Raw genomic sequence first — 22,228 nt, 5'->3', positions numbered from 1 at the left:
TCACAAATACACTACTCCATTTTATGTCCAGTTTCCTATCAACTCCATCCTAAATCTATTCCTCCAAATATTGATGTTATGACCCCTAGTTTTAGTTTAGAAGAAGGAACATTACTGTCTCTATCTCGTCTATCCCTTTCACAATTCTATATGTTTCTCTAAAGTTCCCTCTCATTCTTCTGAATTTCAGCATGCATAATCGCAGTCAATTCAACCCCTGCTCATTGACAAACTCGCCATCAATATGGTCATCCTGCTCTGCAACACCAAGGAAACAATAGTTTTCCTCAAGAGAGGAAACCAGAACAGCATGCAATACACAAAGTTCAAAGTCAATGCATTATCAAAGTACAATGAATATATGTCACCACTACCACCTTGAGATTCATTTTCTTGCAATTATACACAGTAGAACAAAGAAATATCACGCAAAACATACAACGACTGAGAAACAATCAAGGAGCAAAAGACAACAATCTCTGCAAATACAAATAAATAATACTGAAGGCACGAGTTAGAGACCAGTGATAGTGAGCATATAGGTTGTTCAGAGTTGACGTGAGAGAAGTTATCCACGCAGATTCGTCCAGCCATGACCTCACCAGAACCAAAATAATCAACTGGAGGATCGTCTGTGAGAGGAAAGAAACAGACGTCGATTCGGGAGAGCCCCGTACTAGGATAATGTTAACACCGAATTATTGATACGAACTGATTCCTCGCTGATAATGTTAACTCTATCGGAAAAGAACAGTGCGTCTAGTGGTTGGTATGAGAGTTACTGGCTGAAAATAAATAGGGGAGGGAGAAGCTGAGGAGCTGAGACTGTCTCTGAGTCTGGCTGGTTAAGAAGCAGGTGACAGCACTGAGTAACTCGATTGCGGTCCACTATCCGCAAAATTATGCTGTTCAGAGTTCAAAGTACATTTATAATCAAAGTATATATATCATACATAATCTGGAAATTTCCCTCCATACGGGCAGCTAGAAAACGGATACTGCCAATGGAACGCATTAAAAAAAAGACCATCAAATATGCAGAGTGCAGGAAAATAAAAACAAATCGTGCAAACAACAAAAACGATCAGACACCTGAAGTTCACGAGAGTGAGACAGTGGGTCGAGGGCTGTGAAGCCAGTCATCACTGCAGCCGAGCAGCCCGTTAGTTGCAGGCCAGAGCCTCGGTTAAGTGGAGAGACGAGTAAACGTCGATGAGCAGCCAGCTGAACCGGCCAGTCCCTTGCCTCCGGCCCCGACTCCCTGACCTGGCATTTAAATCGATCAAACCTCAGGTGTTTTCTCGCTCGCAGGCCTGGGCCCGGGCCCAGTCAACTCTACTCTGCGTTGTGTCCGCTTTCCTCGCCTCAGTTCTGTCACATCGAATCAGCTCTCAGTCTGCTCCAGCAATGACCAAACATTATCTCATTCCCCACTCTCCGGCCCGGGCACGTCACGCACAACCGTCCTGCATCTTTAATTCTTCAGTTTACACCGCAAAAATGCCAGGTTGTACAGGCGGTTGGAAAGCTCAGCTCCGATAGGAAAGCAATAGGCTATTGATTGCAGTGATCGTTTACTTGAAAATGTGTGATTCATAAAGTAGTTTGTGATTTTGTTTGATACCGATAAGTCATCTCTGTGCTTCACCAGCGCCAGCTTAAACCGGAGTGTCCTCTCCCTGGTGCCAGGGTCAGGGACGTCTCAGAGCAGCTATAGAACAGCGGGCCAGTGTTGATTCAGCCATTGGTGGTGGCTTGCGTCGGAACCAATGGACAGGTAGAAAAGGGGTGATGTCCCACACGGTGAATATAGAGAGTTAGGGAAGAAGGTGAAGAGGAGGACCTGAAGGGTTGTAATCTCCGGGTTACTCCTGGTACCGTGTGGTAGTGGGGTTAGGAACAGAAAGTTCGAGCAGATGAATGTGTGACCGAGGAGCTGGTGCAGGGCCAGGTTTCAGGATTCTGGATCATAGATTCATGGAATCATAGAAACGTACAGCACAGAAACAGGGTATTCGGTCCAAAAATTCTGTGCCAAATCATTTAATCTACCTACTCACAGCGACCTGCACTGGGACCATATCCCTCCATACCCCCATCATGCACGAATGTATTCGAACTTCTCTTAAACGTTGAAATCAAACTTGCATGCACCACTTGTGCTGGCAGCTTGTTCAGACATTCTCATAACCATCTGACTGACGATTTTTCCTTTCCAGCTCTCCTTAAACAGTCACCTTTCACCCTTAACTCATGACCTCTGGTTGTAGTCCCTCTCAACCCGCATGAAAAATGCAACCACGAGAAAATTTGCAGATACTGGTAATTCAAGTAACACACAGAAAATGCTGGTGGAACGCAGCAGCGTCTCTAGGAAGAAGTGTAGTCAACGTTTCTAGCCGGGCCCTTTCGTCAGGACTAACTGAAAGAAGAGATAATAAGAGATTTGAAAGTGAGAGGGGGAAGGGGAGATCCGAAATGATAGAAGAAGACAGGAGGGGGAGGGATGAAGCTTAGAGCTGGAAAGTTGATTGGCAAAACGGATACAGAGTCGGAGAAGAGGGAAGATCATAGGACAGGAGGCCTAGGGAGAATGAAAGGGGGAGCGGAGCCCAGAGGAAGATGGAGAGCAGACAAGGTGTGATTGTGAGAGGGACAGAGAGAGAAGAAAAAAAGGAGGAGAATAAAAATAAATAAGGGATGGGGTAAGCAGGGCAGGAGTGGCACGAAGTCATGAGGTTGTTTTGGCAGTCAAGGTAAAGGATGATCCAAAGAGAGTCGACAGGTATATAAAGAGCAAAAGGATAACAAGGGATAAAATTGGTCCTCTTGAAGATCAGAGTAGTGGGCTATGTCTGGAACCAAAAGAAATTTGGGAAATCCTAAATAGTTATTTTTTGCGTCTGTATTTACTAAGAAAACTGGCATGGAGTCAATAGAAATAAGGCAAACAAGTAGTGAGGTCATAGAACCTATATAAATTGAAGAGGAGGAGGTGCTTGCTATCTTGAGACAAAGCAGAGTAGATAAATCCCCAGGAGTTGACAGGGTATTCCCTCGGACCTTGAAGGAGACTAGTATTGAAATTGCAGATGCCTGGCAGATATATTTTAAATGTCAGTATCCACGGGTGAAGTGCCGGAGGATTGGAGGATAGCTCATATTGTTCCCTTATTTAAAAAGGGCTCAACAAGTAATCCGGGAAATTATAAGCCAGTAAATTTGACATTGGTATTAAGTAATTTATTGGAAGGAGTACTAAGAGATATGATCTACAAGTATTTGGATGGACAGGGACTTATTAGGAGAGGCAACATGGCTTTATGAGTGGTAGGTCATTTTTAAAAAATGTATTAGATTTTTTCGAGGAGTTTACCAGGAAAGTGGACGTAGGGAAGGCAGTGGATGTTGTCTATATGGACGTCAGTAAGGCCTTTGACAAGGTCCCGCATGGGACGTTAGTTAGGAAGATTCAGTCTCTAGGTATACATGGTGAGGTAGTAAATTGGATTAGACACAAGCCAGAGAGTGGTAGGGGAGGATTGCTTTACTGAGTGGAGGCCTGTGACTAGTGGGGTGCCACAGGGATCAGTGCTGGGTCCATTGTAATTTGTCATCTATATCAATGATCTGGATGATAATGTGGTAAATTGGATCAACAAATTTGCTGATGATACAAAGATTGGAGGAATAGTGGACAGTGAGGAAGGTTTTCAAAGTTTGCAGAGGGATTTGGACCAACTGGAAACATGGTCTGAAAATGGCAGATGGAGTTTAATACAGACAAGTGTGAGGTATTGCACTTTGTAAAGACAAACCAAGGTAGACATACAAAGTAATTGGTAGGGCACTGAGGATTGCAGTAGAAGAGAGGGATCTTGGAATAGAGATACAAAATCCCCTAAAAGTTGCGTCACAGGCAGATAGGGTCGTAAAGAGAGCTTTTGGTACTTTGGCCTTTATTAATCAAAGTATTGAGTATAGTAGTTATGGTGAGGTTGTATAAGACATTGGTGAGGCCGAATTTGGTGTATTGTGTGCAGTTTTGGTCACCTGAGTACTGGAAGGATATTAATAAGGTTGAACGAGTGCAGAGAAGGTTTACAAGGTTGTTGCCGGGACTTGAGAAACTGAGTTACAGAGAAAGGTTGAATAGGTTAGGACTTTAGTCCTAGGAGCGTAGAAGAATGAGAGGAGATTTGATAGAGGTATATAAAATTATCATGGGTATAGATAGAGTGAATACACGCAGGCTTTTTCCAATGAGGCTAAGAGAGAAGCAAAAACAGAGAACATCTGTTAAGGGTGCAGGGGGGAGAATTTAAAGGGAACATTGGGCGGGGGCATCTTCGCACAGAGAGTGGTGTGACTGTGGAATGAGCTGCCAGACGAAATGGTAAATTTAAGAAAAACTTGGACAGGTACATGGATGAGAGTTGTATGGAGGGATATGGTCCAGATGCAGTTTAGTGAGACTAGGCAGAAAAATGGTTCGGCACAGCCAAGAAGGACCAAAATGCCTGTTTCTGTGCTGTAATGTTTCTATGGTTTCAATGGCTTCTAACGGAAGTTAGAGAAGTCAATGTTCATGCCATCAGGTTGGAGGCTACCGAGACGGAATATAAGGTGTTGTTCCTCCAACCTGAGTGTGGCTTCACCTTGACAGTAGAGGAGACCGTGGATAGACATATCAGAATGAGAATGAGACGTGAAATTAAAATGTGTGGCCACTTGGAGATCCTGCTTTCTCTGGCGGACAGAGCATAGGTGTTCAGAGAAATGGTCTCCCAGTCTGCGACGGGTCTCAAAAATATATAGAAGGCCAGACCAGGAGCACCGGACGCAGTATATCATCCCAGCCGACTGACAGGTGAAGTGTCGCCTCACCCTGAAGGACTGTCGGAGGCCCTGAATGGTGATGACGGAGGAAGTGTAAGGGCAGGTGTATTACTTGCTCCGCTTACAAGGGTAAGTGCTGGGAGGGAGATCAGTGAGAAGAGATGGGCGGGGGGGGGACGACTGGACAAGGGAATCGCGTAGGAAACTACCCCTGCGGAAAGCAGAAAGTGGGGTGGGGGGAGGGAAAAATGTGCTTGGTGGTGGGATCCATTTGGAGGTGGTGAAAGTTACGGAGAATTATGTGTTGGACCCGGAGGCTGGTGGGGCAGTAGATGAGCACAAGGGGAACCCTATCCCTAGTGGGGTGGCGGGAGGATGGGGTGACAGCAGATTGTGTGAATTGGGAGAGATGCGTTTGAGAGCAGAGTTGATGGTGGAGGAAGGGAAGCCCCTTTCTTTAAAAAAAGAAAACATTTCCTTCGTCCTGGTGTGAAGAGCCTAATGTTCAGAGCAGATGTGGCGGAGACGGAAGAATTGCGAGAAGGGGGTGGCATTTTTGCAAGAGACAGGTTGGGAAGAGGAATTGTCCAGGTAGCTATGAGAGTCTGTAGGCTAATAGTAGACATCAGTACATAAGCTGTCTCCAACGACAGAGACAGAAAGGTCAAGAAAGGAGAGTGAGGTGTCGGAAGTGGACCGGGTAAATTTGAGGGCACGGTGAAAGTTGGAGGCAAAGTTAATGACGTCAATGAGCTCAGCATGGAAAATGCCTGCTTGCATTTAGCGGATCTCCGTGACTTCATGTGATGCAAGGGTGAGCTGTACAAAAGAGATGGCTTCACTGAAAGTGTGTGTGGGGTGGGGTGGGTTGGTTGGTATCATGAGGTTCTTTGCTGCTTTGCTCATCACACTTTTTCTGACAAACGATTATCGCAATTGGCAAACAAGAGAAAATCTGTAGATTCTGGAAATTCGAGCAACAAATACAAAATGCTGGAGGAACTCCTCAGGCCAGGCAGCATCTATGGGGAAAAAAAAGTTCTTCTTCCATAAATGCGGTCTGGCCTGCTGAGTTCTTCCAGCAATTTGTGTGGGTTGATTATCACAAGTAATAGTTTGTAACTTCCCATTGGAATTGAAGACTATTCGACGTGGCAGAAACGTGGCAAGGTGACGGATCGTTCGCTGACAGCGAGGAGATCACAAGCTTCGATCGATGTCAGCGCCGGGCCGAAGGCCAAATGGAGGTGACGAGGTTCGGGAAAGTTTGATTCTGTTTTTCACTGTGGTAACAATGTTAGAGCTGTGAAGGGAGCATTGGGCTGAACTGCCCGGAGAAATCACACTTGCCAATGGAACTGCTTTGAACGATGGCAATAGATTTCTTATAATGGACTGTATGAATTCTCAGCTCTGAAGCTGCTTCATGAGGATAAGGGTGAAGTCTGTTACTGCAACTACAGGGTGATGGGATCAGACTTAGGTAACAATAACTATGTCACCAGTGATATCACACCTTCTGTTAATGGCACTTACAGAATCGGCTGGCAAGCCGACTGCACTTATTGTCCCAGAGTATTCCCTTTCTATTTAAATGGTGTCTCTGGTCTGAACAAACGCTGTCAGGGGGTTATTACAATTTGGCGAAGGTAGTACCAAATACATACCATCTGCCAGCGTTGAAGGCTGAAGGAGACTGAGCAGCGTTACTGGATTGTAGCGTTCCTGTTCTGGGGACCCACCAGACTGACTCGTGAGAGCATCGGTATGGCCCCAGAGTTGCAGTAATTGGCTAACGACGCAGCCACAGTGCGGATATAAGTCTGAACACCAATGACATTATCACAAAATGGCAGCAAGCTGCAAAGTTGCCTCTCAAGACTGAGCAGCATTAAACGTTCTGTTGGCTGAAAGCGAAGAGAGCTGTGCCATCATTGGCCTGCAATAATGGACAAACATCCTTGATATATCTGAGAACATCACCAACTTCAGCCGTGTGGATCCCGTTAGACGCTGTTAAGGGTAAGAAGTTTGATCCGAAGATACATACGGCTCTATTATCACCTTTGGGACCTACAATTGGCTTCAATCCCTGCTAGGAAATTTGTGCAACTCCAGTTGCTGATATTAAACCTTGTTTTAATTTCTTGCCTGAGAGCACTATGTGGAGTGATGCCCAAAGAATGTCTGCCTACGTTGTTGTTCAGCAACCCTCCTCTTCAGGATAGTCGATGACAGGATCACTGAGGAGACCTGAATTCTCTGGGTAATTCAACTGCACCCACAATCCATGTTGTCCTTTACAGAACGAAAGGGAAGTGGGAGGAGCTATAGCAAGTCAAGTTAACGTAGCGCCTTGGCAGGGAAAGTTCACAGAGAATGTGCAATCAACCTCGGCAAGAAAGGTCTTTGTAAAGTTTGATTTCCCTTTGCACAGCAGGGGACTGGAGTCATTTTTCGTAGGAAAACAAGATGAGGATGCAAATGACAGTCAATGTTGGTTAGTTACTTTGCTAAAGTGGTGCGAAAATGCGGGAGTTGATAGCTGACAATTAAAGCTACGGTTTAGTGTGCTCGGAGTGATGGACTCAGCCGCTGAGTGTAACAACGAACGCTGCGAAATACAGATTCTCCCAGGGAGATTCGAAGAAGCAGTCTGAACACAACGTGTCCTTCTTCTTGGAAGATTCTACCATTCCGAGCTCACAGCAGCAAGAGATTCCACCTTCCCAATGACCGCTGAACTGATCACTTCAATGCCAAATTATTTTTCCACTTTTCCTGTCCAATATTCCTATTGAAGTTGAGCAGTAAAAGCAGCATCTCCCCGTCGTGGAATTGAACCCCGGTCTCCCGCGTGACAGGCGGGGATACTAACCACTATACTAATGAGTAATTGCAATATGTTATTTCAAGCACAAATAAAAGCACAAGACGGTGGATAGTATTACCTTGTTGTTTTTTGAGTGCAATATTGGGGTCAGTGTCATTCCCACAGAGGTGTCTCAGTTTCCTCCAGCGATTCAGTCACCGTTGTGTTCAAGGATTAGCGAAAGGAAGTACTCTCGTTCGAACTCAACTCCGTCTTGTTGAAAAGTAATGCGACAGAGAGGAAACGATGTGTAGTTCTTCGAATTTTGAAGGTATCATTCTCACTTCAGTCCGATTCCGTGCCAATTACTGGGAGTTTTCTCTCTCCGGTCCGTAGGAAGATCGTGCCATCAACTGGACATAACAGGAACTGCAGCACAGTCAGGAGTCAGAGTGACCAGACTCAGAAAGCAGCTCGAGCCACAGTCATGCACCCCTGGAGACAATTCAGGACCCAAGCCTCCTGCAGAATGATGGGACAATGGTGATATAATGATGAACATAGCGCTCTTACAGAAAATTGACGCAGGTCTGATTTCCAAACATCGCAGTTAGCAGAGTTTTCATCTTCCATCGAAACTATCAGACGTAAACTCTTCATAGAAACCGATCTGCGCAGACTTCTTTCGGCCGACTGGTCAAACCTGCTAAATCGCGCACGAGTTCCCGAAATTGTTTATATCCATGATTGAGTATAAAATTATTATTCACCCTGGGCTGGCCAGTCGATCAAGGGTGGGTTTCCTATCTTTCAGATTTTCTCGATGAACCGGCCAGTGCAGCTTCCTGCTGTCACTATAACCCAGACTCCCACAACAAACTAAAACGCATCCAAACCTGTCAGATGATCTGTTTACCCTGAGTGTGTCATTCTACACACCACTCAATCTGCCTGTCCCTGTGGGATCCCTCTCCACACCCTCTCTCCAGCACACGATTAAATTAAACCCTCCTTTATTGTGATTAACAAATGTAAGATAGAATCACAGACTCATGCCACCCTGAAACAGGCCTTTCGACCCACCACGTTCATGCTGACAATCAAGAACCAATCTCACCAGAGTAAAAAAAATCAACTCACTTACGAACTGATTTATTGCCTTCAGTGCCTTGCTGGTTGAGGTGCTTGCCCAGACAATTCTCTAATGTTCTGCGTATATCTGCCTCCGGCATGGGTTCCAGTTTCCAAACACCGTCTTCATGAAATTCCTAATCTGATGCTGTCTAGGTTTACACACGCCAGGACATTTTACCAGCATTCAGATAGGCCCCGGCTAATTTGATATGACCTTCAAAGGTCTTCATCACCTCCAGCACTCCATGGACACAACCGCACTCTATCCAGTCTCGGTTTACACCGGAACTCTCCATCTCAGGCAAAATCCTTATGAATATCCCCTGCATTCAACGCTTCAGTCCGTTTACAGAGTGCGCAGAAGTTACGATTCTCGAATCCTCGGTAAATTAGACAAGTCATAGATGGTAAACACAAAATAATCTGCAGATGCTGGGGTCAAAGCAACACTCACAACACGCTGGGGGAACTCAGCAGGTCGGGCAGCATCCGTGGAAACGATGAGTCGAAGTTTCGGGCCAGAACCCTTCGTCAGGACTGTAGGGGGAAGGTGCAGAAGCCCTATAAAGAAGGTGCGGGAGGGAGGGAAGGAAAAGGCTGGTAGGTTCCAGGTGAAAAACCAGTAAGGGGAAAGATAAAGGGGTGGGGGAAGGGATGCAGGGAGGTGATAGGCTGGAAAGGTGAAGAAAGAATAGAGGAAAACTCATTGGGTAGTAGAAGGAGGCGGGACCATGCGGGAAGGTGTAGGCAGCTGGGGGAGGGGGGCAGAGTGACATAGGGTTAGGGAAATGGAGCGGGAGGGAATTACGGGAAGTTGGAGAATTCTATGTTCATACCAAGGGGCTGGAGACTACCTAGACGGTATATGAGGTGTTGCTTCTCCAACCTGAGTTTAGCCTCATAATGGCAGTAGAGGAGGCCATGTATGGATATATCTGAAAGGGAGTGGGAAGCAGAGTTGAAGTGGGTGGCTACTGGGAGATCCTATCTGTTCTGGCGGACGGAGCGGAGGTGCTCGATGAAGTGGTCCCGAAATTTGCGACGGTTTCACCGATGTAGAGGAGGCCGCACCGCGAGCACCGGATGCAATAGATGACCCCAACAGACTCACAAGTGAAATGTTGCCTCACTTGGACGTAACGTTTGGGGCCCTGAATGGTGGCAAGAGAGGAGGTGTAGGGGCAGGTGTAGCACTTACGCTTACAGGGATAAGTGCCAGGTGGGAGATCCGTGGGGAGGGACGTGTGCACCAGGGAGTCACGGAGGAACCGATGGTCTCGACCGAATGGATGACCATGGGCCCAACACACTCCCGCTGCGCCACTCTGCTATTGGCTGAACGTGGTGTTGCGATGCTCCGTTGTGGACGCTTCCAATCTTTTATCTTTACTTATCGGTGTTCTGCTGACATCACATCGTTTCCAATAATAACTGATCTTCGTTGATTTATTTCGCGCCTATCTCTCCGCCCGTGTCTCTCTGTTTTCTTTTCCATTTTTCCTACCCCCGGCCCCATCCTGTCCTTATCTCTGTGCTCCGACCCATTCGGAGACCTCGTTCCAGGCATGTCAGCAATGAATGTGTTTTGTATTATCTATCAACACGATTTCAGTAGCCCTGCTGTCACACATTCTGTTTATCTTCCATTGTGTCTCTTCTGCGTCCTCTCTCTTTGTCTCTGGGCTGTTCTTCGGGACAAACATCAATGGGTCGAACAACAGAGAGCCGAAATGAGCCAAAGGACACTATTTCCTCCTGTCGGTATTTTGCAACTTACGATTGTTTCATTCACACCTAGGTGATTTAATTTAATCAATCCCGAGGTCTCGTTAACTTCTCAGCCCGTTGATGTAATTTAATAAATCTATTTAATAAATAACACAATGAAATAGATCTCGGCTGATCCTGCTGTTGTGCTTTTCTGCGTCGTGGGTGTAAAAACCGAGGACTGAGTCTTCGGGCCTACTCCGGATGCTCCGGGAGCGGATCTGTTATCCAGTCTGACTCGGAATGCTGTTTGCTTGCTACTCTTGTTTACACGATGTGTGTTTCTTTCGCTCTCTTTCTCTGCACATTGGATTTTGGTCTGTTTAAAATTGGATTATTCGAGTTTCTTGACTTGTGGCTGCTTATGAGCAGACAAATCTCAAGGTGTATAATTTATACCTTCTTTGATAATAAAGGTGCGATGAATTTTGAATTCTCTCTCGTTAATAGATTTTACCTCTAGTGCCTCTGAGAAAGGGAGATCCAAACGACCTCGTTCTCCTGCCTGCACGTAGGGGCCCGTACTGAAAGAAGGATATCCTTAGTGAACGAGGGAACGCGGCAAGTGGTCACTGGACTTGTCCGCTGAGGAGACCTGAAGCATTGTGGGCCGATACTCTCCGGAATTATCTCATTTCTTCACACACTGACGGAGCCCCACGATTAGGAACGCTGAAGATGTGCGGCTCAATAGGAACGCAGTTCAGTCCATGTTGGTGGCAGATGATCAGTCGAATGTTAAAAGTGACCAGAGTGAATCAGCCGACAGAATTTCCAATGAACACCCCGAATTCATAAGAACCTACACGAGGAAAGATGGGGATTGATTACAGATGGTTACTATGGATCAGTATGCAGAAGCTCTGGACTGCAAACAATCCCTCTTCTCCACACAGTACATCGGCTGCTCTGTCAATGTGTTCCACATCCCCACTGCACTGTCTGACTATACATCTTCCTGTTTCACACCGATTCTAAAACTAGATAAAAAGAAAGATATCAAAATATTAGTGAGTGTGTAAAGTTCAGTGAAATGAAAGGTAACGTTAATCAATATAGTAGTTTAAAATAGAAGGAAGCATTTTATCGGAATGGTAAGGTTTTGTCGCCCTCTGACAGTCAACGTGATTCAGCTGAGCGAGGACGTCAATTCCAAAATGCTTGCTGGCAACCATACAGCATGTTCCAAAACTTTGGTTAAGCAAGCAAGGTTTATAGCGAGGAGACCCGAATCCATCAGTACAGAAATTGTTTTTTCAATTATACAGAGACACAGCATCTGGAACACCATTCAGAGTACGGACATTTAAAGGGCTGCTGTTAATCGCGGGAAACGAGTAAAGTTTACTTTTTAAAATTAAATTAATACCTGTGGTGTGCAACTTGTGTTCTGAACCGAGTTCGAGATACAAGGATTGTATCTTTTGGAATAAAAAGCAGTAAGAACGAGTTACAGAATAGATGCAAAATCCTGAGGGGTCTTAACAAATGGGATGTGATGAGATTGGTTCCTTCTGGATGAGAATATAGATTACAGTCACAACGGCCCGTTCATAGGAAATACTGGAACAGTGGTCCGGTGATTCCAATGCAGAGATGACCATTCAAAGGAAACAACTGGAAGACCTGTGTCGACCACTCCCCTTCCTATCTTCTATGTCCGGAGATTCCTCTCCGTAAAGTTCAAAGTTGAAAGATTAAACTAAATTTATTCCCGAACTACATACATGTCACATAGGAGCGTCAACATTAAATAGAAGAAAACACAAGCGAATCAATGAAAGGCCGCACTCAACAAAGACAGCAAACAACAAAGGTGAACAAAACCATAAACTACACAAATATTAATAATAATTAATCAATAAATGTCGAAAACATTAATTGATTAGTCTTCAAAGTGAGTCTCTGGGTTGCGGATACAGTTCAGTGTTGGGTAAATGAAGTTATCCATTCTTCTTCAATAGCCTGATGGCTGAGGGGTAATGGACCTATTGATAGGTTACCTCCTTCCCATTGCCAGCAGCGAGAAGAGAGTATAATCTGGACGGTCAGGATACTGATTTCCGTGTAGTTGAGCTCAGCGGTGAGGAGGGCTTTACCTGTGCTGGACTGGGCTCTATCCATTACTGTTTGTGAGCTTTTCCGTACAAGGGCATTGGTGGTCCCATGCCACCAGTCAATATGATCTCCGCCGCACACCTATGGAAATCTGTCAACATTTTAGATGATGTGTAGAGGTGCTGCCGAGCCTTTGCTGTTGTGAAACGTATGTGCCGGGCCAAGGATTGATAATCTGAAATGATAACACTGAGGAATTTAAAGTTACTCCCTCATCCTTCCTTCGCTAATTCTCCTTCATCCCTCAACATCCGCACTGTACCCTCACTCGGCTTTTCACATAGATTCCTTTCTCACTTCTTTCATTTCTTGTGCTGAGTTTGCTACTCACTCCCATAACTCCACTTCAGTGATAGTTTAACTACCTCGACATGTTTCCAGAGCTTCTTCCGCTGGTGTCTTCACAGGACCGCCGTCTCTCCAAAGGCATAACACGCTGCCAGGAGGTTATGATCGTCGCGTATTTATTAATGTCCACATACAACTAATATTAACATAATTCCTTTGAAATATTTCCAGGCCTGTTCGTGTTCAGTATCTCAACTGTGTTGTCACACTTATTCCTTCAGTTTGCTAGCCAATGCGCATTCTGTATTTAACTGTTTGGCAAGTGAGACAGAAGGACACGGATCAACACACCTGGAGGAACTCAGCAGGTTAGGCAGCATTTATGGAAACGAGTAGAGTGACGTTTTCGGCCGAGACCCTTCAGGATGACTGGATAAATCAAATGAGGAGTAGAATTGAAGACTGGGAGAGGAGAGGGAGAAGCCAGGTGATAGGTGATAAGCAGCTGCCAGCGTGTCTTTACACAGTCCCACGTCGGGGAGTTAAAACACAACCCTTACTGTATCAGTTACGAAGCTTCGGTGGAAAAATGGAAAAACCGCCCCTCGTTACAGGGCATCAGCGATAGTTCCCACCTCCCTATCTGTCACTAACTCGTCCGATCGTGATGGTCTGAACATGACACCAACAGTTGATCTCGGTGGAGGAATTGTTGCATTTGAGGGAAGTGCTTGCAGTGCATTAATGTCGCGAGTTCCGCTTCACAATGTGAACTGCTGGTTCAGCACCGAAGGAATTCCGACATTCATTCAATCATCAGGACAGGATTAGGAAGTTAATGGCACCTCGGGATTTAGTCCGCCTTGTGGGTGAAAACGACGTTGTTTCTTTCTTTTAAAGCCTCACAAGTGGGATGAATTGTTTGCCTGAACAATTAAATAATCTAAAACAGAGTCACTGGTGAAATATCGGGAACGAGGTGCAAGACGGGATAGAGCATAAACGGCACAGAGGTAATAACTGGCTGGGTCAGAAAGTAGGGAAGAAAGAAAGAAAGGTGGGGAAAAGGAGAAAGAGGAGAAACAGGGAATGAACGAAAGAAAGTGGGTATGAATACGGGGAAAAGAGGGAATGCACCCAGACATACACAGACCCAGAACTAGACTCAGACAGTGATGTTGTGGGGATGGAACTGGACTCTCTGACGGTGGCTCTGAAAAGAGGATGCTGTCCAAGTTGCATGCCATCTTGGTCAATGTCTCCCATCCACTACATAATGTACTGGGTGGGCACAGGAGTACATTCAGCCAGAGGCTCATTCCCCGAGATGCAACACAGAGCATCATAGGAAGTCATTCCTGCCTGTGGCCATCAAACTTTACAACTCCTCCCTTGGAAGGTCTGACACCTTGAGCCAATAGGTTGGTCCTGGACTTATATCCAGGCATAATTTACATATTATTATTTAAATATGTATAGTTTTATATTGCTATATTTATACTCTCTTCTTGGTTGATGCAACTGTAACGAAACCCAATTTCTCTCGGGTTTAAAAAAGTATGACGATGACTATGACTAAGACATATACAGACACAGAAATAAACACACACAAACACACAAATAAAGCATAGCACACATAACAATTAATTATACAGTATTATCGGTAGCAGAGTGGCGCAGCGGAAGCGTGCTGGGACATAACCCAGAGGTCGATGGATCGAAACCATCCTCCGCTATATTTTCTGTTAGCGGCAGCGCTTATGCATCCTCGTGTTTTAAAACACAAATGTGTCATATTATGCATCTGTAAAAGGAAACCGCATTTCAATTGGCATCTGCCATTTATTCGTACTTCATTTAATTCTCGTCTCTGTGGCGCAATCGGTGAGCGCGTTCGGCTGTTAACCGAAAGGTTGGTGGTTCGAGCCCACCCAGGGACGCTGGTGATCGTCAGCAGTTTTTTTTTTTTATTTATCTTTTTCTCCTTCAAGAGAAAATGTGCAGCAGCAGCTACGGAATAAAGTATACAGTCGATGTTTCAGGCCCAAACCCTTCTTCAGGATCACGAAACAGCCTGGCCTGCTGAGTTCCTCCAGCATTTTGTGAGTGTTGCTTGGATTTCCAGCATCTACACATTTTCTCGTTAGTGATTCGACTTCTACACTATGATTTCTCTTCCACATACACGAGGAGTAAACATCTTTACGTTACGTCTCCCTCTAAATGTGCAATGTAAAATTTATAGTAATATGTAATAAATAGTATGTACAGCAGGACAGTCAATATAACATAGAAATACGATTGTATCAGTGTGAATTAATCAGACTGATGGCTGGTGGAAGAAGCTGTCCCATAGCCGTTTGGTCCCGACTTTTATGCTGCGGTACTGTTTCCCGGATGGTAGCAGCTGGAACAGTTTGAGATTGGGGTGACTCGGGTCCCCAACAAACCTTCGGGTCCTTTTTACACACGCTAGTGATCCGGCAGTTTTTTTTTCTCTCTCTCTCTCTCTCTCATACAGGAGAAAATGTGCAACTGCATCTATGGAATAAAGTACACAGTCGCCGTTTCAGGCCGAAACCCTTAGAAACATAGAAACATACAAAACCTACAGCACAATGCAGGCCCTTCAGCCCACAGTGCTGTGCCGAAATTACCTGGGGTTACCTATAGCCCTCTATTTTTCTAAGCTCCATGTACCTATCCAGGCGTCTTTTAAAAGACCCTGTCGTATCCGCCTCCACCACTGTCGCTGGCAGCCCATTCCATGTACTCGCCACTTTCTGCGTAAAAAAACTTACCACTGACATCTCCTCTGTAGTTGCTTCCAAGCACCTTAAAACTGTGCCATCTCGTGCTAGCCATTTCAGCACTGGGGGAGAAAAAACACCTTTGATTATCCACACGATTAATGCCTCTCATCTTCTACACCTCTATCAGGTCACCTCTCTTCCTGCGTCGCTCTAAGGAGAAAAGGCCGAGTTCACTCAACCTATTCTCATAAGCCATGCTCCCCAAGCAAAACCACATCCTTGGATATCTCCTCTGCACCCTTTCGATGGTTTCCACACCATTCCTGTAGTGAGGTGACAAGATCTGAGCACAGTACTCCAGGTGGAATCTGACCAGGGTCCTATATAGCTGCAACATTACCTCTCGGCTCGAAAATTTAATCTGACGGTTGATGAAGGCCAATGCACCGTATTAACCAGACAGTCAACTTTCTTTGAGTGTCCTATTGACTCGGACCCCAAGATCCCCCTGATCCTCCACACTGCCAAGAGTCTTACAATTGATACGATATTCTGTCATCATATTTGACCTACCAAAACGAACCACCTTACACTTATCTAGGTTGAACTCCATCTGCCACTTCTCAGTCCAGTTTTGCATCGTATCTCTGTCCCGCTGTAACCTCTGACAGCCATCCACACAATCCACAGTACACTGAAAATTTGTGGCATCAGCAAATTTACTAACTCATCCCTCCACTTCCTCATCCAGGTCATTTATAAAGATCACGAAGAGTAGGGGTCCCACAACAGATATCTGAGGCACACCACTGGTCACCGGCTTCCATGAGGATATGCCAAGTCTACAGCCTCTCTGTGCCTTCTGTGGGCAGGTCAGTTCTGAATCCACAAAGCAATGTCCCCTATGATCTCATGCTTCCTTACTTTCTCAATAAGCCTTGCATGGGGTACCTTATCAAGTGCCTTGCTGAAATCCATACACACTACATCTACTTCTCTACCTTCATCAATGTATTTAGTGACATTCTTCAGGATCATGAAGCAACCTGACCTGCTGAGTTTCTCCAGCATTTTGTGTGTGTTGCGAGGATTTCTAACCTCTGCACATTTTCTCGTTTGTGATTCGACTTCTGCACGTCGAAGTCCCTTTACTGGATGCCTACCCTGAAGAAGTTAAACGTCCCCTTCGACGGGAGTTCAGTGAAACGATCTCTCACGGTCGCCCCCTCTGCAATTTCAGCGTTTTTGTTTCTGCTGCGTTTCATTGCGAGATGGGAAACGCTGCGCTGTCCGGAGGCAGCGCTCCCCACTGCAGTGGCGATGAGCACAGTGGGAATTGAATCTGTTCTACGTGTTTCAGTCACTTATACCGAAATACAGTGAAATGCTTCTCTTTCTCTCTGTTCATAGAGATCAAATGCACAGTTCCTTGGGAGAGAACAAAGTGAAGCAATAAGGAAATGCAGATAAAGTGTAACAGCGACAGGGAAAGCACGGCGCAGGTAAACAATAAAGTGCAGCATCATAACGAGGTGGATTGTGAGTTCCACAGTCCACCTTATCGTACTAGGGAACCATTCAATAGATACAATTTTCCATGAGACTGTGATGCGTACCTTCTGCTTGACGAAGGAGGGAGATCAGAAAATATTCGGGACGGGTTGTGTCTCCGGTCAGGAATCTGTATGTTCGATTTGACCAGAAAGTGTACGTTTCCTCGAGCGGAGTCATTGGAACTAACGGACTTCCGGGGTCTAAAGTTGTGTTTTTCATTCAATTCGGGGTCCTCGATCCTCCTACATCAGGGACCACCACCATCATACGTGAGGGATCCATCATCTGTCCATTAGTGAATTTCACTCGCAGTAAATTGCCCGTGAATTCTGCGTTCATAGTGCTTGGTGATAGGTTATTTTTTTTCAGTCTAAAATTGTACACCCTGCTATGGCCGGGAATCTAAGCCGTGTCAACTGCTTGGGAAGCAGCTATGCTCACCGATATACCACCATCGCCCCATGATGCAAACCAGATTCGGTTACTGAATGGTCTCTGGTGCTATAAGATTCTGTAACTCGATTCTCAGTGTCTGAGCCGTTTTCTGAAGGATCGTTCCGCACTCTGTTGCAGTTCCTATTCCGAACAGTTCATGTCGCTACGTTCCGACAGACCGGAGAAACACAGCACCTGGGATCCAACTGAAGGGAGAATCCACCCGAGAGATTCGAAGGGCGACAAATGATATCCTGCTTCACGTATCAGTAAATGGGAATCAAATCCTGATTATAAATATCCGTTCAAACAATACGCAGTTAGACGCTAATGGGATCCCTTCCTTTGGCCAGTCCGTGAATTCAGTAAGTGACTTTATCACTAAAGAATCCTGAGACCCGTACAGTCACACAGTGAGGAGGGGATGGATAAAAAGCGCCACCTCTACACTCAGCAAACAAACATCAGAGTGATTCGATGAGTTCTCCTAACCCTGACATCCGTGTGACAGGTTCCACACTCTTATTTATTCCTCGCTAGTTCAGTGGTTAGTTTCCCCACCTGTCACGCGGAAGAGAGGGGTTCGATTCGCTGACGGGGAGACCGTTTTCCTGTTTCAAATGAAGACGGGATTAGAATATGGGACAGTCAAATAGCCCGCAACTGGAGAGTTTCCCGAGAACAAGGGACGGTCTGTTCAGCATTTTTTTTTCAGTGTTCCATCATCGTGTCTGTACTTCAACGCCGTTCGGCATTACGCTCGGTGACCAAATCCTTAGCTCCGAAATATTAAACAGAGGCTGCTGCTCCGAGATACTCCCCCGCACTTTCCCACTACTCATGGCGACTCTCTCAGATTCCCTGGGTGACTGTGTGGAGAGGACTGGCAAAGGTACAGCATTTTGGAGAGAACCAAACCATGTGGCCGTGTTTACCGCCGGGTTTAAAGTCGCCCTGCCCCTCCCGCAGCCCCGGACCCTCCGACCAGACTCTCAAAAAGTGCACTGGAGGAAGGTGAGCTTAATGTTTGTGACGTCATTGCAGCACGTACGTAACCGCTGCGTGGCCCCACCCCTAGACCTGATTGACAGCAGAACCAAGAAGAAGGTTCGAGCTTCTGACTGGCTCAGGAGCAATAGCGGTTGGTGGCGCTGGCAGCAAATGTGTGGGGATTGTGGGAAGTAATGTAGGTTCAGGAGGGGACCCTCCGTCTGGAAAAAGATCCGGAAACTGAGGGTTCTGGTGAGTACGGGAGGAGGTTGGAATGAAGTTGAATCTAGATCTGGAATCTCGATCTGGAATAATTTCAAGTGATTTGTTAGGAAGGGCTGGAGACTTTGGAAAACAAAAAAAGACTTCAAGGTATTGTTGAAATTTGACCTGGAATAGCCTTCATTTATAAATCCCATTAAATTAACTACAGCAACACACAAAATGCTGGAGAAACGCAATAGCAACTATGGAAAAGAGTTCAGTCGACATTTCGGACCGAGACCCTTCATCAGACCTGAGTTCCTCTGGCATTGTGTATGTGTTGTTTGGATATCTAGTATCCTCACGTTTTCTCGTTTGAAATTAACTACAGAGTTGAAATCTGCTTTAGGGAGTATAGATTGCGCTCAAACCTGAAGAGGAGGAGATGTGCCAATCGTTAAGATGAGAAACTGTGAGAAGGCTTTATTGCGTTAAAATCAGATAATATCTCTGTTGCCTGATGAAAATAGAGGTATCGGGGGTGTTAGAACTGTCACAAAGGGGTGCTGGGAATGGACCCAAATGCGAGACACAGACATTGAAGTACAAGGAACAGGACTTGACCAGAGTAGGGACGTGACAGGATTCAGACCAGGAGCAGGGACAAGAAGGCAGACTTCGTCTAGGGAAAGCAGGACCACAGCTAGAGACCATGGACTTGGAGACAAGCTGGGGTCTCTGCTCTTGAACTTGGCTGCGGGATCGTCGAGACTTGGGTTCTTGGAGCTTGGCTGCGGGATCGTCGAGGCTTGGGTTCTTGGAGATCAGAGACATACTGGGAACGGAACATCAACATAGAGCCGGGACTTACCTTCGAAAAGCAGGGATTCATCTTTAAGCAATACACATCAGAGTTGCTGGTGAACGCAGTAGGCCAGGCAGCATCTCTAGGAAGAGGTACAGTCGACATTTCGTGCAGAGACCCTCCGTCAGGACTAACTGAAAGAAGAGCTAGTAAGAGAGTTGAAAGTGGGAGGGGGAGGGGGAGATCCAAAATGATAGGAGAAGACAGGAGCGGGAGGGATGGAACAAGAGCTGGACAGTTGATTGGCAAAGGGGATATGAGTGGATCAAGGGACAGGAGGCCCAGGGAGAAGGAAAAGGGGGAGGGGGGAAACCCAGAGGATGGGAAAGGGGTATAGTGAGAGGGACAGAGGGAGAAAAAAAATGTGTATATAATTAAATAACTCTTCTTTAACACGACACTAACATGAGAGAGGACAGAATATAGACATAGAGCCAGGACTTATCCTAAGACAAGCCAGGACTCAACTTCATCTCCTCACCAAGGTAGGACAGGTCCCTCCGTCAGGTAATGGCAGAACGGCAAGACATACCCAACAGAGGCGAGGACAAGACAAGACAGATCCCCCAGCAGGGCAATAGTAAAACGACCTGACTTACCCCACGGAGGCGAAGACAAGACAAGACCCTCCGCAGGGCAACGGCAGAACTGCCTGTCTTAACCCAAGGAGGCGAGGACAAGACAAGACAGAGCACCCCGCAGGGCAACGGCAAAACGGCCAGGCTTACCCCACGGAGGCGAGGACAATAAGAGACAAACACCAAAGAAAAACAGACAGCTCTATCTCTGCTCCGGGGTAGCTCTGAGTCTCAGTTCAGCCAGCAACATCAGCTGGCTACAGAAACAGCCGGATACCTACCTTGCTCAGAGAGGCTGGCAGCCACTCAGTTGGCCCAGGAAACAGCAGAATCCATACTACAAAGACGGCCCCGACTACCGACAGACATGCTCCATTAAACGATGGTTCCCCAACACGGCCTAAAGATGACAAGTGGCCGCTCTAGTCTTCCACCAGCAGGTTGCTCCAAGGGGAACTGCCGAGACAAACCAGCAGCCCACAATGGAATCCAAGGCTACTTTTCTTCCAACCTCAAGATGAGAATCAGGTGCCTATGATTAACTCAAACAAGGGATATCCACAGAACCATTGAAACTACAGCACAGAAACAGGCCCTTTTGCCCTACTTGGCTGTGCCGAACCATTTTGTGCCTAGTCCCACTGAACTGCACACGGACCATATCCCTCCATACACCTCCCATCCATGTATCTGTCCAATTTATTCTTAAATGTTAAAAAAGAACCTGCATTTACCACCTCGTCTGTCAGCTCATTCCATACTCCCACCACTCTCTGTGTGAAGAAGCCCCCCCTAATCTTCCCTTTAAACTTTTCCACCCTCAACCTTAACCCACGTCCTCTGTTTTTTTCTCCCCTTGCCTCAGTGGAAAAAGCCTGCTTGCGTTCACTCTATCTATACCCATCATAATTTTATATACCTCTATCAAATCTCCCCTCATTCTTCTACGCTCCAGGGAATAAAGTCTTAACCTATTCAACCTTTCTCTGTAACTGAGTTTCTCAAGTCCCGGCAACAACCTTGTAAACCTTCTCTGCACTCTTTCAACCTTATTTATATCCTTCCTGTAATTTGGTGACCAAAAGTGAACACAATACTCCAGATTCGGCCTCACCAATGCCTTATACAACCTCACCATAACATTCCAGCTCTTATACTCAATACCTCGATTAATAAAGGCCAATGTACCAAAAGCTCTCTTTACGACCCTATCTACCTGTGACGACACTTTTAGGGAATTTTGTATCTGTATTCCCAGATCCCTCTGTTCCACTGCACTCCTCAGTGCCTTACCATTAACCCTGTATGTTCTACGCTGGTTTGTCCTTCCAACGTGCAATACCTCACACTTGTCTGTATTAAACTCCATCTGCTATTTTTCAGCCCATTTTTCCAGCTGGTCCAAGTCCCTCTGCAGGCTCTGAAAACCTTCCTCACTGTCTACTACACCTCCAATCCTTGTATCATCAGCAAACTTGCTGATCCAATTTACCACATTATCATCCAGATCATTGATATAGATGACAAATAACAATGGACCCAACACTGATCCCTGTGGCACACCACTAGTCACAGGCCTCCACTCAGAGAAGCAATTCTCTACCACCACTCTCTGGCTTCTTCCATCGAGCCAATGTCTAATCCAATTTACCACCTCTCCATGTATACCTAGCGACTGAATTTTCCTAACTAACCTCCCATGCGGGACCTTGTCAAAGGCCTTACTGAAGTCCATGTAGACAATATCCACTGCCTTCCCTTCATCCACTTTCCTGGTAACCTCCTCGAAAAACTCCAACAGATTGGTCAAACATGACCTACCACGCACAAAGCCATGTTGACTCTCCCTAATAAGCCCCTGTCTATCCAAATGCTTGTAGATTCTGTCTCT

General features: G+C 46.0%; 1 long non-coding RNA gene and 1 other non-coding gene across 2 annotated transcripts in view; one reads left to right on the top strand and one right to left on the bottom strand.

Moving 5' to 3' along the window:
- LOC140189110 (uncharacterized) overlaps positions 1-22,228 on the bottom strand; it is a 592,538-nt gene that overhangs the window by 360,958 nt on the left and 209,352 nt on the right. The gene's annotated exons all lie outside the window — the stretch shown is intronic.
- On the top strand, positions 14,825-14,898 carry trnan-guu (transfer RNA asparagine (anticodon GUU)). The gene has a single exon. It is a non-coding gene; the product is annotated as a tRNA-Asn (tRNA).

This window comes from Mobula birostris, chromosome 28 (genome assembly GCF_030028105.1).
Source record: "Mobula birostris isolate sMobBir1 chromosome 28, sMobBir1.hap1, whole genome shotgun sequence".
NCBI lineage: Eukaryota > Metazoa > Chordata > Chondrichthyes > Myliobatiformes > Myliobatidae > Mobula > Mobula birostris.
This window is presented reverse-complemented; position numbering and strand designations above follow the sequence as displayed.